This window comes from Arachis ipaensis, chromosome B05 (assembly GCF_000816755.2).
Source record: "Arachis ipaensis cultivar K30076 chromosome B05, Araip1.1, whole genome shotgun sequence".
NCBI classification, from domain to species: Eukaryota; Viridiplantae; Streptophyta; class Magnoliopsida; order Fabales; family Fabaceae; genus Arachis; species Arachis ipaensis.
The window spans coordinates 74005215-74022934 of NC_029789.2; the positions used below are offsets into that span (position 1 = coordinate 74005215).

The window sequence follows — 17720 nt, forward strand, 5'->3', positions numbered from 1 at the left end:
TCAGCAGGACATTACATTCAGTAGCTAAATTGATGAGAATCAATCAGATTTTGTGAGGATAAGAACATTACCTAGAAACTCTAGAATTCATTCTTAAAAATTCTGAAAAGTACCTAATCTAAGCAACAAGATGAACCGTCAGTTGTCCAAACTCGAACAATCTCCGGCAACGGCGCCAAAAACTTAGTGCACGAAATTGTGATCATCAATGGCGCCAACAACTTGGTACGCACAATTGTAATCTCAAATCTTTATCACAACTCCGTACAACTAACCAGCAAGTGCACTGGGTCGTCCAAGTAATAAACCTTACGTGAGTAAGGGTCGATCCCACGGAGATTGTCGGCTTGAAGCAAGCTATGGTCATCTCGTAAATCTCAGTCAGGCGGATTCAAATGGTTATGGAGTTTAAGGTGATGAAAATAAACATAAAATAAAGATAGAGATACTTATGTAATTCATTGGTGGATTTCAGATAAGCGTATGAAGATGCTTTGTTCCCCTTGAACCTCTGCTTTCCTATTGCCTTCTTCCAATCATTCATACTCCTTTCCATGGCAAGCTTTATGTTGGGCATCACCGTTGTCAATGGCTACATCCTATCCTCTCAGTGAAAATGGTCCTGATGCTCTGTCACAACATCGGCTAATCAGCTGTCGATTCTCGATCATGTCGGAATGGGATCCATTGATCCTTTTGCGTCTGTCACACGCCCCACAATCGCGAGTTTGAAGCTCGTTACAGTCATCCCTTCCCAGATCCTACTCAGAATACCACAGACAAGGTTTAGACATTTCGGATCTTAGGAATGGCCGCCAATAATTCTAGCCTATACCACGAAGGTTCCAATCTTAGATTAGAAACCCAAGAGATACGCATTCAAGCTTGTTTGCATGTAGAACGGAAGTGGTTGTCAGTCACGCGTTCATAGGTGAGAATGATGATGAGTGTCACATATCATCACATTCATCAAGTTGAAGAACGAATGAATATCTTGGAGAAGAAATAGACTTGAGTTGAATAGAAAAACAATAGTACTTGTATTAATTCATGAAGAACAGCAGAGCTCCACACCTTAATCTATGGTGTGTAGAAACTCCACCGTTGAAAATACATAAGAACAAGGTCTAGGCATGGCCGAGAGGCCAGCCCCCAAACGTGAAAAAGTCTATCAAAGTATGAGTAAAAGATAAATGGTATGAAAATACAATGGCAAAAGGTCCTATTTATAGAAAACTAGTAGCCTAGGGTTTACAGAAATCAGTAATTAATGCAGAAATCTTCTTCCGGGCCCACTTGGTGTGTGCTTGGGCTGAGCATTGAAGCTTCCTTGTGAAGAGACTTTTCTTGGAGTTAAACGACAGCTTTTGTGCCAGTTTGGGCGTTTAACTCCAGCTTTTGTGCCAGTTTTGGAGTTAAACGCCAGAATTCTTGAGCTGACTTGGAACGCCTGTTTGGGCCATCAAATTTCGGGCAAAGTATGGACTATTATATATTTCCGGAAAGCCCAAGATGTCTAATTTCCAACGCAATTAAGAGCGTGCCAATTGGGCTTCTGTAGCTCCAGAAAATCCACATTGAGTACAGGGAGGTCAGAATCCAACAGCATCTGCAGTCCTTTTTCAGCCTCTGAATTAGATTTTTGCTCAGGTCCCTCAATTTCAGCCAGAAAATATCTGAAATTACAGAAAAACACACAAACTCATAGTAAAGTCTAGAAGAGTGATTTTATTTAAAAACTAATAAAAACATGATAAAAACTAACTAAAATATACTAAAAACATACTAAAAACAATGCCAAATAGCGTATAAATTATCCGCTCATCAGTTAGTGACACTCACCTTTGTCACTAACGTTGGAGATGGCTATCAATACCACGTTAGAAGACACGTTAACTTAGTTAACGTGAACTCTAACGTGGGAAGTAGGGGCGTTCTGAAGCGTTAGTGACAATGGTAAGTGTCACTAATGCTCTCGAAGATTTGGCAAGCCTACGTTAAAGGCCACGTTAACTATTCTAACGTGAACTCTAATGTAGGGAGAAAGGGGGACTCTCAATGTTATTGAAAAAGGTAAACCCCAGTAACGTTTGCGAAGGGCCAAGGGTCAACGTTAGTGGTCACGTTAGTGCCACTAACGTTGAAGTTAACGTGGACCACTTTGGGTTAGGAACGTTAGTGAAAAAGGTGATTGTCACTAACGTTCTCAACCCCACATTTTCACTTAACGTTAACACCACTAACGCCCTAAGCTAAAGTCCCTGCCTAGTTCACACTTTCTCTACAAGTAAAGATGAGCCCACTGAAGAAGATAACTGCTTCAACTCAAGATCCAAAGGCCCATATCCAAGACTTGAAGAGCCAACTAGAAGATCAGAAGAGTAGTATAAATAGGGAGAGCTTTGAACTAGAAAGAGGGGCTTTTGGCATTATTAGAATTACTCTCTGTATTTTACTTTCTCTGCACTTCTAGTTTAACTTTCAGAATGTACTCTTCATCTTTGCTTTCCATTCCAGAGTTATGAACAACTAAACCCCTTTCATTGGGTTAGGGAGTTCTGTTATAATTTGATGGATCAATAATAGTTTTCATAATCCTTCTTCTTTCTTTTCTCTTGATTTTACTAGAAAGCTTTCAATCTTCATCCAATTGAGTAGTTATCTTAGAAAAGAAGCTATTCATACTTGGATCTCTTTTGAACCTTGGAAAAGGGATGAAGAGATCATGCTAGAAATATTTTCTCATGTTGGACCAAATTGGGGTTTGGGCGGATATGGTGACATATAATTCTCCCAATACTTTGATTTGGAAATACATGTGGTATAATCAGTGACCACACTTCATCTCTTCTCATGAGCAATTAGACCAAGGAATTGGCTATTGATCTTATTTGAGAGATTGAATTACCAAGGAATTAGAATTCAATCACTTAAGATTACCAAGGAGATCAACGAATGCATTGATTGAGGAAGAGATGAAAATGAACTTGATCCGGAGAATGCAACATCTCCTAAGCCCAATGAATTCCCCATTTCTGATCTTACCCATTCTCTTTACTTATTGCCATTTACTTTCATGCTAAACTTCCCTTCCCCATTTAAGATTCTGCAATTTACTTCCCGTCATTTATTTTCTACTATTTACTTTCCCGCCATTTAATTTCCTGCAATTCTCAACTCACTTTCTGCTTAGCTCAACTAGAATGTTCTTCCAATTAAAGTTGCTTGACCAATCAATCCCTGTGGGATTCGACCTCACTCTACTGTATGTTTTTACTTGATGACAATTCGGTATACTTGCCGAAGGAAATTTGTTGAGAGACAAGTTTTCATGCATCAAGTTTATGGCGCCATTGCCGGAGATTGATTTTGTATCAACAATGATTAAATTGGTGGATAACTAGATTGAGAATTTGTTTTTATTTTGTTTGATTTAAGTTCATTTAAATTTGTTTTTATTTTGTTCATGCAATATACAAATATTGTTTTTTCTTGTAATGCACGTTGCTATTAGAGTAGCCATCATCGTCGCTGAGCTATTGCAATGCCATAGGAGCTGTCCGAAGGTTATCGTTCTGTTGCGCTCTTTCTCAACCGTGTTCTTAGTTCATTGATATTATTAATTTTTTAATTTGTTCTGGGTTTTGAGTTTAGGGTTCACTGCTACTATTTTTTATTTTGATTTTAGGGTATTTGCATTCTAAGATTTTGTCGTAGCAGCTGTCACCGAGCAGCCCTCTCCTCGCCAAGCAACAGCATCCCGAACCCTCTCCTGCAACTCAACAATGTCTTCTTTAAAGGCTAGTATATTTATAATTTTTTGAATAAAATTTGTTATTGTTGTTGATATGTTCTTGATCATCTTAATGAGATTGTTTAGAGTCATTATTGTATTGTGTGTTATGAGTTTTTTGAATTGTTGATGCTTTTACATAAAAAAGTTGATGGACTTAATTCTTGTTTTCAGTCAAATTTGTTGTTGTTAATGGCCATAATTTGCAGTTGTTGCTGATTCTAATTTTTTGGTGAGTAGTTGTTGTTGCTGGTTCTAATTCTTTATTTGAGAATAATTTGTTGCTGGTCCTAGTTTTTAGTTACTGCAATGTTGAAATTTGTTGTTGGTTTTAATTCTTTCCTTAACTTTTACCACCAATTCAATGCGATTTGGTTGAGCTTTATTTAGGAGCAAAAATATTCAAGTTTAATTTGCTTATTTTTGTATTTTTTTTTTGTGATTTGCATGTAAATGGATTAAAATTAGTTGAATTAATATGTTGAATTGATTTTAAATTGTTGAATTAGTTGAATTGGTTTTTCTAAATGATAATATTTTTTTAATAGTATAGAAGATGTTAATAATTTTTTAGACTTTATCTTCTTAATTGAACAATCAGTTGAAGAAAAAATGAGATCGCATTTCAATTTGATTTATCGTTGAATGCTCAGCTTATTAATTTTTTAGAGAGCCTTTCATTATCTTTCAATCTGATTTATTGTTGAATGCCAATAATTCTAATACACTTGTGGTTAATTATTAATTGTCTTATTCACATGTTGTGATTCTTGCTAGTTTCATATTTCAAAAGTTGTATTTGATGTCTATAATTATTTATAAACAAATATATGCTGCTTGTTATTCTCAAAAGTATTATTATAAACAGAATATATCTATCTATCTTGATGCTTAACTTCATATATTATATGTTCACATTAGTGATCATCAATGGCATGTTGGAACCTATTCTTGGTTGTATTAGTGCCTGTTCTGGAGACACTATTAATCACTCTTCTTGGTTTGTTCATTATCACTTAACGTTTTAATCTCTTGAGAACATTGATGCAAGAAACTATCTCAACAACGTGAGTCACTTCACCAACTTTTTTATTGGCTTTTTTAATTTTGGTTTTCTTATTTAATTAATTTAGTGCTGTAAAGGTATAATTGAACACTTGAACAGAGACTATCATAGATAGTGACTATACATATACATTTTATTTTTTATAGTAATTAATATATGTAGAAGTATTTTTAATATTTTTGTGTTTGTGAAATGTGTAAAAATAAATAAATAAATAGGTGGTTTATGTTTGTGAATATCTTCTTAATGTTCGAGGTTGGATTCGTGTTGGGTTGGATACATAACAAATTAGCTGATGAAGATACAAATTTAATGGTCAAATTGAATATCTACTTATAAGGTATGGATTAGTATAAGTTTTTGACTAAATTTATGTGTTTGGAAAGATTTATATGTGTCTGAAAAAGTTTTATGATGTCTAAAATATTGGTGATGATTAAGTTTTCTAAGAGGTGAGAGAAGTAATGATGGACTCCATCTTTTACTTTTATAAATTTATTGTTATAATTTTTTAATTACTTAAATATTTTTTTAAATGAAATGTGAATATTACTAAAATTTTTAATTTTTTTGCTAGTGGGAGGGCGTGATGCAAAAAGGATATTATTTTTTATAAAAATATGAAATGGGATGTGTCTCATATACTTTAGTTATCTAAATGTAATATTTTAATGCTTTCTGTATTTTTTTAAGTGACTTTATCCTATATTCTATGTAACGGATATAATATAATATATTTTGATTTGTGTCGTTTGGACTAAAAACATATATAGCTTATAATCTAAATTTTATGATTTGCATTTCTTGAATTTATCTTTTTTAGACTTATTTTGCGATTATCAAAATTTTGTGATATGATTATACTTTTAAAAAATAAATCTCATAAAATAGAATAAATTATGGTCACAGTTTTAAAATAGCATGACCATAGATTAAGTTATGGTCACGATTTTAAAATAGGGTAACCATGGATAAGTTATGGTCATGCTAAAACCGTGACCATAGATAAGGGATTTTATAAAAGGGTGACAATATAGTAAGTTATGGTCACGATTTTAAAATAGGGTAACCATAGATAAGTTATGGTTACGCTAAAACTGTGACTATAAATCAGGCTATGGTCACAATACAAAACAGGAATAACCATAGAGTAAACTATGGTCACATTTTAAAATAGGGTGAATATAAATAAGCTATAGTCACGGTAAAGCGGTGTTCATTGAGTAAGTTATGGTCACATTTTAAAATAGAGTGAACATAAATAAACTATGGTTACGGTAAAACTGTGACCATAGATTAGGCTATTGCCACAGTATAAAACAGGGGTGACCATAGATAAGCTATGATCACGGTAAGATAAGGCTATGGTCACGGTTTTATAAAAGGGCAACTATAGAGTAAATTATGGTTACGGTTTTAAAGTAGGGTGACCATGGATAAGTTATGGTCACGGTTTGAAACAAGAGTAACCATAGAGTAAATTATGGTCACGGTTTCAAAATAGGACAACCATATATAAGCTATAGTCACAGTAAAATCGTAAATTCGTAACCATAAACAGGGCTATACTCACGGTTTTACAAAAAGGTGAACATAAAGTAAGTTATTTATTATAATTTTATTATTTACTCACCAATCATGCATTTTATTTGCTAATGTTCATCATTGTTTACCTGACTCTTATTGAATAATGACTTTTTATTACATCAAAACAGGTTTGTATCGTTCCTGAGTTAGGGGAAATCCAGTTGAGTCAAATGGAGATTTTAAAAGACATATGGCCACATGAAGACAAAGTCAGTGCGGATTCATTTCCAAGTCTCATTTCTGTTGATATTAGACATTGCGATAAGCTTGAAATCATTTTCCCTAATCACACGAAATGCTGGTATTTGCATTTGAAAAGCTTAAATGTTCGTTGGTGCATGTTGGTGGAATTCATTTTTAAAATAAGAGGTTCTTCGCAACAAAATGACACAAATAAATATGCATTATTGGAGGTTATTGATTTATGTTCTTATTCTCCAAAATTCTCTTCTTACTTGCTATTAATAGCTCATATTCATTAGCGACTTGTAGGCAAGTTCAGTATGTTAATTATTTGGTTCTTTCTAGTGTCTTGCATGAGAACTTCCACTTCAACAGATCAGTTGGGAACGGGTCAATCTATGAGAGATGGCGAGACCTTAGTTTCAGTTGATGGAAGCTTTTGAATAAATTTTATTTGTTTATTTACTTTATTTCAAAACTATTTAGATGTACAATTTTTATTTACTTTATAACTAGTGACAACAACATACAAGTGAGTTATTAATTAGTTATTACATATTGCTTGTTCAGCATGCTAAGGTTGTGCAGGCTCCCCAAGAACACACAGTATATGTTGTCCACACCACTAAACAACCTGTCACAATGCAACATAAGTTGAAACAAACATACACATCCTAAATCATTATGTCTTGCCATGAATTTTTTAAAGGTAGTAATTTCTCTTCTTTTTTTGAGACATACCTTTGATGAACGGAGGGCTGGTTTAGAGGGGAATAAGCTAGTAAAGCATGATGTCCAAAGTTCATGCAGAAAGCATTGGAGGAATTGTTGGACATGAAATTGTGAAGGATTTCATGAGAAAGCTTAGGCTTATTGTTTGATGAATTCAAAGAAGCAGGGCTATTAAGCTCCTTTGATGCATTCACCAACTTCTCCTTGAAAATTCCCAACATTTTTTCCCTTTAATTTCTTGAATAAGTGTGTATATAGAAATTAGCTGCAGAGAAATCAAGAAAAAAAAAACCTATGAGACTTAATTAGAACAATAAAAACATACATAATATAATCAAGAAAATGAACAAATGTAAACACTAAAAACTAAAAAGTACCAAAAGCATCAATGCAGATTGGTGTAGATGGAGAATGAGATTGAGATTGTAATAGATAGCCTTGGAAAACGGATAGTGATATGAAGAATAAGTAACAATGGTTAGGTATATATAGATACAAACATGATAATGTAAAGCACTAAATTTACGGGGTTTGAAAGATTGCATCTACGTGGCAGTTATATCCAACCAAATGAACATGAAAAGTGTTATATTATATTTGTTATAGTAGTTATGACCGGCAACTACTCTTATCTTTTTCCATACCAGAATATATAATTAGTAGTATCTTTTATAACAATAATACTTAGGAGATAAAAAAATTCAGCTAAAATAGTTCAGATGTGAGTTATTAGTTATTACAGCTGATGACAAGTCATCTTATCATGTTTTTCTATACTTTTTCATACAAGAAATTAATGATTAGTGCTTAAATATTGCATTCTTTGGTGCTTAAATGGTATATTTCTTTGATCTTTTGATTTGATAAACTTTGTATGAAATAAGAAGAAAAAGAAGCAAAGAAGCACAAAATAAGCTAAAAAGGAGAAAAAAAAGAGCTTTGGGGCACACTTTGAAGTTGGAGCACACTTTGGAGCCTTAGGCCACGCTTTTAAAAGCGTGGCCCATGACCAAATCAAGGAAGCTTCATCAGCACAGCCACCCAGGAGCTCAACGTTTGCGCCAACGTTTGCCTCAAACGTGAGGTCAAACGTTGGCTAAGGAATACCTTGGGAAATGTTGCTCCCCACAACCTGAAGGGGTATACTTCCAACAAGAATAACTTGAGCTACAGAGCTTCAAATGAGGTGATTCAAATAGAAATGGAAAGTAGGAATCAAGAGCTTTCCAAGCATATATGGCACTGCATGGTGGACACTAAAATTGAGGGAGAAAACTGCCCCGAAATGTGCATAAACGAACATGGTGGCAACCTGCAGTGAGGCCAACTGACCTCTGCACCTTCAACAGAGTATAACTCGAGCTGTGGAGCTTCAATTGATGTGCTTCCAATGGCATTGGAAAGTAGACATTCAGGGCTTTCCAATAATATATAATAGTATGGGGTGGAAAATGCATTTGAGCCTCCAGAACCTGGCGTTTTCGTCCACGTTTGAGGCAAACGTTGCCTCAAACGTTGCACACCAAAGCCAGCAACCCTGTCCTCTTCAAAGGAGCATAACTTGAGTTGTAGATGTCCAATTGAGGTGATTCCAGTTGCGTTGGAAAGCTGACATTCAGAGCTTTCCAACCTTATATAATAGTCTATAGTGGGCATGACATTGGTAACGTTGACTTAAACGTGAATGATCCCAATTCCATCACGGCCATCCAGATCCATTCTTCCTCAAATTAAAAGCAAGCTAAGCCCATTACCATCACTCAAAGGCACACAGAGAAGCTAGATTAGGAATTTCATTCAATTGTAATTTGCTTTTAATTTCAATTTCATTTTCATTTTCATTTGGAAAAGCCTATATAAGGCATCCTTATCATCTTTGTAAGGAGGCTGGCTCCACGAGGGAGCATTAGGAATAAATAACTCTCTCTTTAGTTTTTCTCTTTGTTTTGAATCTTGGGTTGAGAATTGAAGGAATTTTGTTTCATTCTCACTTTGAGATTTCTCTTGTTCTTCTTCTACAAAATTTCAGTGAATTAAGGATTTGAATCAACACTCTGTTTACTGCTTTCATCTTCATTTCTTTTGCAAATTGTTCTTTATTGGATCAAGGAGGGACTTGAGATCTAGACTTATTTTCTAGTCTCATTAAGCCCTTGAGATCTTCACTTGTCTTTCTAGATTTCACAATTGATTTGAGTTTTCTTGCTGATTTACTTTTCTGTTACAATTTCCTTCTCTGCAATTTTTACTTTCTACTGCATTGCTTCCAATTTACATTTCCTGCACATTTACATTCTACACTTTAACTTTGAGCTTGCTGCAAATCTAAATTTACTTTTCTTGCCTTGGATCCATTGCTTTCTTTAATTTCCAGCACCCAACCCCCCTTTACTTTTCATGCAATTTACATTTCTTGTCATTTAAGTTTCTGCAATTTACATTGCTTGTTCTTTAAGTTTTTGCCCATTTACATTCTGCAACTTTAATTTCCTGTCATTTAAAATTCTGTTGGTTACAATTTCACACAATTCACTTCAATGTTAGCTTGACTAAACTAATCACCCACTAAAGTTTCTTGATCCATCAATCCTTGTGGGATCGACCTCACTCACGTGAGTTTTACTACTTGATGCGACCCGGTATACTTACCGGTGAGATTTGGGTGTTTTGGAAATTCGTTTTTCCAAAATTTTCACATCAAGTTTTTGGCGCCGTTGCTGGGGATTGATTTAGATCAACAATGATTAAGTGGGTGAGAAGTCTAGATCAAGTATTTTCTTTGTTTTTGTTCTCTGTTTTAAATTGATAGCAAGGTGTTTGAGCTATTGCCTCACTAAGAAATTCTTTCTCTGTGACATGATTTTCAATTTTCATTGATGTTTACAAAATACAAATCGAGTTCAACTCATCTTATGGTCAAACAAAATTTTATGGGATATCCCCCATCATCACCAATCTTTAATGGTTGCTGGGAATATCACCAAGAAAATACAAATTCTAAGCACTCCATTCCATGGAGATTTGCTTCAGAGACACAAGATGAGCAAAAAAACCATATGGGATATTTTCCTCCACCACAAAATGATGCTAGTCATGATTCTAATGGTGGTTGGGAAGGGAATTTTAATGCTCCATATGATATTCATCCAAAGATATCATCACTTGACCATGCTTCAACAGAAAGCCCCTGTCAAAACCCACCACCCACACAAACTTCCATGAACCAAAGCCTCTCAAAGCTTGAGACCATGTTTGAAAAATATGAGAGAGAGGCACAAATATCCTTGAACGAGCAAGAGAATTCATTCAAAAATATAGAAGTGATGATAAACCAAATGTTAAGTGCAAGGGAGAAAGTGGAAGAGCAAGATGAGGAGGCCACTGCATCAAGTGAACTTCCAATAAAGAATGAGGTGGTTGAAAATGGAACTGCACTTGAGGTAACAAAGGAACATTCACAACCCTCACAAACTTCCCTTGAATCTGTGATCGAAAAATATGAAGAAGAGATGAAGAAATCTTGGGAAGAACAACAAACCTCCTCCATAAAAGAACTATTAAGTCAAATGTTGGGTGCAAAGAAAGGAGTGGAGGAGCATGAAAGTGAGGAAGTCATTCCAGAAAATTTACACTCAAGTGAGGCAGAGAAGTACATGAAGGAAGAGTTCATGGAACCACCAATTCAAAAGACTCTTGATGAATACAAAACTCCAATAATCACACAGCAATCATGTCTTGAAATCAAAGAAGTGAAGGCAACTAGCAAGAGCACCAATCCTATCCTTGATCCAGCAAGCAAGATCAATCAAGTCATTTGCAAAAGGAAGCTTGCTGAGAAAAGGCCAAGACAGGGGACACTAGCTGAATCCTTCCCTCCCTTAAGGTCATTCCTCTTAACAAACTGGAAGAAGAGGAAGAAAGTGAAAAATAACATGTCAAGCTAATGACACTAAAAGAGCACTTGTTGGGAGGTAACCCAACCGTAGATAATATTTTTCTCTGCTTTGTTTTCTTTCTTTGGTTTTTTAAATTTCAATAAATTGACATATGGTTGCATTCTAAGTTTGGTGTTGCTATGCAACAAAAATTTGCTTCCAATCTTTACAGGATGTTTGCATCAATTCCAAGAGAAAGAGTCACACTAAGTTTGGTGTGCCACTTATACTTTTATGCAATGTATCATGCACACCAACTTATATTTGCAAAAATAATGTCTCTGTTTCTCTGTGCCCTCATATCTTTAATTTTGCTTGCTTGAAACACATGTGTTACTAACATTTCATTGTGTAAGACATTCATAATCCATCTTAGCCCCATAGCCATGGTTCTAATAGTTGCTTGAGGATGAGCAAGCATTCTGAGTTGGTATGGAAAGGAGGAGAATGGGAGGAAAATGACAACAATAGAGAAGATGAACTACAAGGTTGTAAAGTTCCTTTTCCTCTCATTTGTTTCAAGCACTATAAACTACATGATTGTCTTTACCCTCTCTGTATGCATGTGTGTATGAAAAGGCATAGTTTGATTTCTAAATTACAACATGGTGCTGTGGCATTATGACTACCAACTTGAGTTTTGTGAGTTCAAAAGCAATCAAGCATCATGATCATAAACAAACAAGGCATTAAAGAAGAATTTAGCATGTGCATAAAAGTATTGGAAAGCTAGTATGTTTGATTGTTGCTTAATTGCATTAGATTTTATTTAATTGAAGTTTTCATCTAGCACGTTTTGTGAAATCTTTTAAAATCATGAAAACCTTGAAGAAGCAAATGCAAATTAAAGCAAGAAAAGAAAAAGGGAAAGAATGAGAAAGCTGAAGGCTCTGAGTACCAATGGCAATTTATTTGTTAAGTACTTGTGGTGTTTATGTATCAAGCCAAATGCTTGAAATCAAAACACTTAGAAGTCAAGGTTAGGCTCAAAGTGCAAAAGCACTCCCTCAAAGCTCAAGGCTCTGAGCATCAAAGATTAGAGAGTCAAGAAAAGAAAAGCTTTGATCTTTTGATTTGATAAACTTTGTAGGAAATAAGAAGAAAAAGAAGCAAAGAAGCACAAAATAAGCTAAAAAGGAGAAAAAAAAAAGAGCTTTGGGGGACACTTTGAAGTTGGAGCACACTTTGGAGCCTTAGTCCACGCTTTTAAAAGCGTGGCCCATGACCAAATCAAGGAAGCTTCATCAGCACAACCACCCAGGAGCTCAACGTTTGCGCCAACGTTTGCCTCAAACGTGAGGTCAAACGTTGGCTAAGGAATACCTTGGGAAATGTTGCTCCCCACAGCCTGAAGGGGTATAATTCCAACAAGAATAACTTGAGCTACAGAGCTTCAAATGAGGTGATTCAAAAAGCAATGGAAATTAGGAATCAAGAGCTTTCCAAGCATATATGGCACTGCATGGTGGACACTAAAATTGAGGGAAAAAATTGCCCCGAAATGTGCATAAACGAACATGGTGGCAACCTGCAGTGAGGCCAACTGACCTCTGCACCTTCGACGGAGTATAACTCGAGCTGTGGAGCTCCAATTGATGCGCTTCCAACGGCATTGGAAAGTAGACATTCAGGAATTTCCAACAATATATAATAGTATGGGGTGGACAATGCATTTGAGCCTCCAGAACCTGGCGTTTTCGTCCACGTTTGAGGCAAACGTCGCCTCAAACGTTGCACACAAAAGCCAGCAACCCTGTCCTCTTCAAAGGAGCATAACTTGAGTTGTAGATGTCCAACTGAGGAGATTTCAGTTGCGTTGGAAAGCTGACATTCAGAGCTTTCCAACCATATATAATAGTCTATAGTGGGCATGACATTGGTAACGTTGACTCAAACGTGAATGATCCCAATTCCATCACGGCCATCTAGATCCATTCTTCCTCAAATTAAAAGCAAGCTAAGCCCATTACCATCACTCAAAGGCACACAGAGAAGCTAGATTAGGAATTTCATTCAATTGTAATTTGTTTTTAATTTCAATTTCATTTTCATTTTTATTTGGAAAAGCCTATATAAGGCATCCTTATCATCTTTGTAAGGAGGCTGGCTCCACGAGGGAGCATTAGGAATAGAGAACTCTCTCTTTAGTTTTTCTCTTTGTTTTGAATCTTGGGTTGAGAATTGAAGGAATTCTGTTTCATTCTCACTTTGAGATTTCTCTTGTTCTTCTTCTACAAAATTTCAGTGAATTAAGGATTTGAATCAACACTCTGTTTACTGCTTTCATCTTCATTTCTTTTGTAAATTGTTCTTTATTGGATCAAGGAGGGACTTGAGATCTAGACTTATTTTCTAGTCTCATTGAGCCCCTGAGATCTTCACTTGTCTTTCTAGATTTCACAATTGATTTGAGTTTTCTTGCTGATTTACTTTTCTGCTACAATTTCCTTCTCTGCAATTTTTACTTTCTACTGCATTGCTTCCAATTTACATTTCCTGCACATTTACATTCTACACTTTAACTTTGAGCTTGCTGCAAATCTGAATTTACTTTTCTTGCTTTGGATCCATTTCTTTCTTTAATTTTCAGCACCCAACCCCCCTTTACTTTTCATGCAATTTACATTTCTTGTCATTTAAGTTTCTGCAATTTACATTGCTTGTTCTTTAAGTTTTTGCCCATTTACATTCTGCAACTTTAATTTCCTGTCGTTTAAAATTCTGTTGGTTATAATTTCACACAATTCACTTCAATGTTAGCTTGACTAAACTAATCACCCACTAAAGTTGCTTGATCCATCAATCCCTGTGGGATCGACCTCACTCACGTGAGTTTTACTACTTGATGCGACCCGGTATACTTGCCGGTGAGATTTGGGTGTTTTGAAAATTCATTTTTCCAAAATTTTCACATCAACAGCCTTGATCTAAAGTATTATTAATAGAGAAATAATAGGTGGAAAATAGTAATGGTTGGATCGGATACAGCATCAGAATCGAGTCATGGACACGTGATGTGAATGTGATTATTATGGAAGGTTGAAACTTGAAACTGCAATTGCAGAAGAAACGGAATAAAGAAAAGAAGTTAAAGTACAATTTGTATGTACAATTAAAAATTTTCACTTGGTGTTGCACAGAGAAAGAGAGAGAGAGGGGGTAGAGTTTAGAAGAAAAAATTGAAGCAAGAGAAGAAGTTGAAAACTATGGGGAGTGAATAATCCAAAATCTATCCCTACTACTGTGAAAGCAAAAGGTAAAGCTTTAATTTTCTTTTGGGCGATGATGATGATTATTATGATGATGATGGATACATAGTTTGTCTAAGCTTAGATAGCAACTTTCTACCTTGAAGATTAAAGATCATCAATCATTATTATTTATTTTATGGTATGAAAACAACACACTCCAAACTCTTTATATTATTTCTTCTGCACATACACATATCTATCTATATCTTGATGGATCTATTTCCATTATTTTTCTATTGTTTATTTCTTTTTGTTTCTCCTTTCACCATCAAATTTCAATTCAAATCCCCTTAAATTATATTCTAATAATATTTCATCTTTGCCTTTTTATTTCCAAGATCTATGACTACCAAGCAAGCCCAACTCAATATTATTGGTATTGAATTAATTAATTAATTAATTAATCAATATATTATAATATGCTTTATGATCAAGACTTAATCGTAACTGAATTTTGAATATGAAAATAGCAGTACACTGAAAAACATAATTATTTTAAGATTTGCAGCTAGAAGGAAACTTCTGAAAATGTGTTACCATGTCCTATAGATTATGAAACATTTGCATGCTTTATAGGCTCAATTCACATCAAATTTAGTTTCTTTAGGAGTTCTTGTAGTCTATGTTAATCAGGAAACATATCCAACTTCTTGATCTGTCATGTTGATTTGTTCAAAATGTGAGCCACATATCATCTAAAATGTTCTTATTTCTTGGAAACCTTTTTACCCTTCCTAATCGAGAGATATAAAAATTGAAAGCATGTTTGCTGATATTTTTTATCTCATAGGAAGCAAGTGCAATACCTTTTGCTGCACTAACGGCTTGGCGTGCTCTAAAAAGTACTGCCAGAATAATTGAAGGGTATGATTTCAATTGGATGAATTTAAGTTTTCATCTTATACCCTCTAAATTCATCTTGCTGAAACCTCTTTTTGTTTTACTCACTAATATCCTTTGGTTAACGTCGACAGACAAAGGATATTAGTAGTGGGAGGTGGAGGAGCAGTAGCTTTTGCTGCAATTCAGATTGCAATAGCTATTGGTTGTCATGTTGCAACCACTTGTGGAGGTCAAAGCATTGAGCGACTATTAGTAGCTAGTGTTGAGCAGGCTGTTGACTATATTACCGAGGTAGTTATGAATCTTTTTTGGATCATATTACTTGCCATGCTCAGATATTTCAATTATGAATCTTTCTTGGATCATATTACTTCACATCTTTGCCTCAAACGTGAGTTTTCCTTGATTAATTACCCTGATTAGAATATTCAGTGTTTATTCTTGAGTTTGTAATAGGAGGGGAATTATATGATAAAATGATAAGAATTTATATGCTATTTGTCTATTGGATATGCTGGAGATTGGTTCTGCTATACTCATCTTGAAAATTAGCTTGATATGTCAAAATTTTGTGCTTGATGTGTGTACGGTTACACCCTTTCTGTAGGCTCAGCAGGGAATGCTTTCTAAAAATGATCTTAGGCCCTACTTTCAACAACTTATAGATGTTGTTGCTCATTGTCACAAAAAGGGTGTGTACCACAAGAAGGGTGAATTCACTTGTGAAGGATTGAAAATGTTGATTTATGAATAAAAAATAGGTTAGTATTGAATGAGATGATATTGCTGTAAAAAGCAGCAAAAATTGTTTCCAGCCCTGCCCTCTAGAACCTTGTTCATAAATTTTAACTAAAATTGGGTTGTCTAACTGCAGGAAGCTGCTAATTCTGCACTCAAGAAACAGAACTTGAAGCTTCAAGACCGAGAATTACAACTCAGTTGTACCAAGACTGATTCTACTCCATCGAAAAAGCCAAAGCCAAAGTCATCACCAGCACAAGCTCTTGGCACCCCAGCCAAGAGAATGTCTCTAGCTATGATGTCTCCTTCAAGCAGCATCAACAGGTCAATTTTATTAATCAATTTTCATGTTTAAATTTGAGGCTAAAACCTGTTTAATCAAACATAAGTGAATATAACAGAGAAAATAATGTCATATTTTCATGTCGTGTTATACATTTTTCTCGCTCTCTTTGTTCTGTTTCAATAATGGAGTTGGGAAGCATATTCCACTTCGTTAAGGATAAGACCATTCTCATCACTGGAGCCACTGACTTTCTTGCCAAAAGTACATATATTATTCTCTCTTTCAATGTATAATTCATTCATATTACCAAATGTATTTGTGTTTGGTTTTGTAACATAAAAACAGTTCTGGTGGAGAAAATACCGAGGGTTCAACCAAATGTTAAGAAGCTATTTCACAGTGACAAGGTTCTTTCTTGAATAAATTTCTATTTATTTTGTTTATATTTATATGTTCTTTTGTGTCTTGTGCAATTTTATCTTACATTTACAGATGTTGCAGGATCTTTTTCCTTATGAATTATGGAGAGTAAACACATGCACCTCATATTTTGTAGATAAAATGCATGAAATGTGGAGGAAAATTTGATCGTCAGGAAAGGATGATGGATCTTACCATTGAGATAGAAGGGGAGATGGCAACTCTGTTGGAATCTCATTTTGAGTTTATAGGCTTGTAGTATTATTTGTTGTTTAGATTTGTAACATGATTTATTACTTTTCAAGAGAAATTTATCTATTAATATTTTGAGTTTAATAAAATATCTCATTTTGTAGTAATTAATTTCACTATATTTATATTATTCATAACAATAATAATTGTTAGCAAAAATAATTGAGATTCTAAAAAAGGTAGTTCATTGCTTCTAAGAAAATGAGTATAATATAACTAAAAAAAAGTCCTAAGATTTTAGCGGCAATAGTAATGGTCGGTAAAAGTGAATAACATTACAATTTTAGAATTATTTTTAGTGGTTATATAAATTGCCAGTAAAATGAGTTTTGGCGGCAATAACAATGGCCGCTAAAAATGAATAACATTGCAATTTTAGAATTACTTTTGGTGGCTATATAAATTGCCAAGAAAGTGGCCGCTAAAAATTATATACTTTTTGCGGCCATTAAAAAAGTCTTTACCGGCAAATGTTATAATTGCCGATAAAACCTTTTAGCGGCAAAGCATAAGACGGCTAATGTCTAATTGCCGGTAAATTTATTAGCGGCTATTTTTATTGCTGCTAAAAGCAAAATAAGTAGCTGCTAAAAGTGATTTTTCTTGTAGGTGATGGTTAAACTATCATCAG

The 17720-nt window shown here is 34.7% G+C and overlaps 2 long non-coding RNA genes across 5 annotated transcripts; one reads left to right on the forward strand and one right to left on the reverse strand.

Annotated features, from left to right (window-relative positions):
- LOC107641903 lies at positions 7195–7794 on the reverse strand. The gene is made up of 3 exons (XR_001620499.2): positions 7739–7794; positions 7371–7626; positions 7195–7263 (listed from the first exon to the last, which is right to left on the reverse strand). It is a non-coding gene; the product is annotated as an uncharacterized LOC107641903 (long non-coding RNA).
- LOC110272180 lies at positions 14908–17196 on the forward strand. 4 transcript variants are annotated; one of them, XR_002363103.1, is made up of 6 exons: positions 14908–14923; positions 15338–15411; positions 15522–15681; positions 16265–16455; positions 16763–16824; positions 16919–17196. It is a non-coding gene; the product is annotated as an uncharacterized LOC110272180 (long non-coding RNA). The 4 variants fall into 4 exon arrangements; XR_002363102.1 differs by lacking the exon at positions 14908–14923 and adding an exon at positions 15998–16151 and having other exon boundaries at positions 14955–15411; XR_002363101.1 differs by lacking the exon at positions 14908–14923 and having other exon boundaries at positions 14965–15411.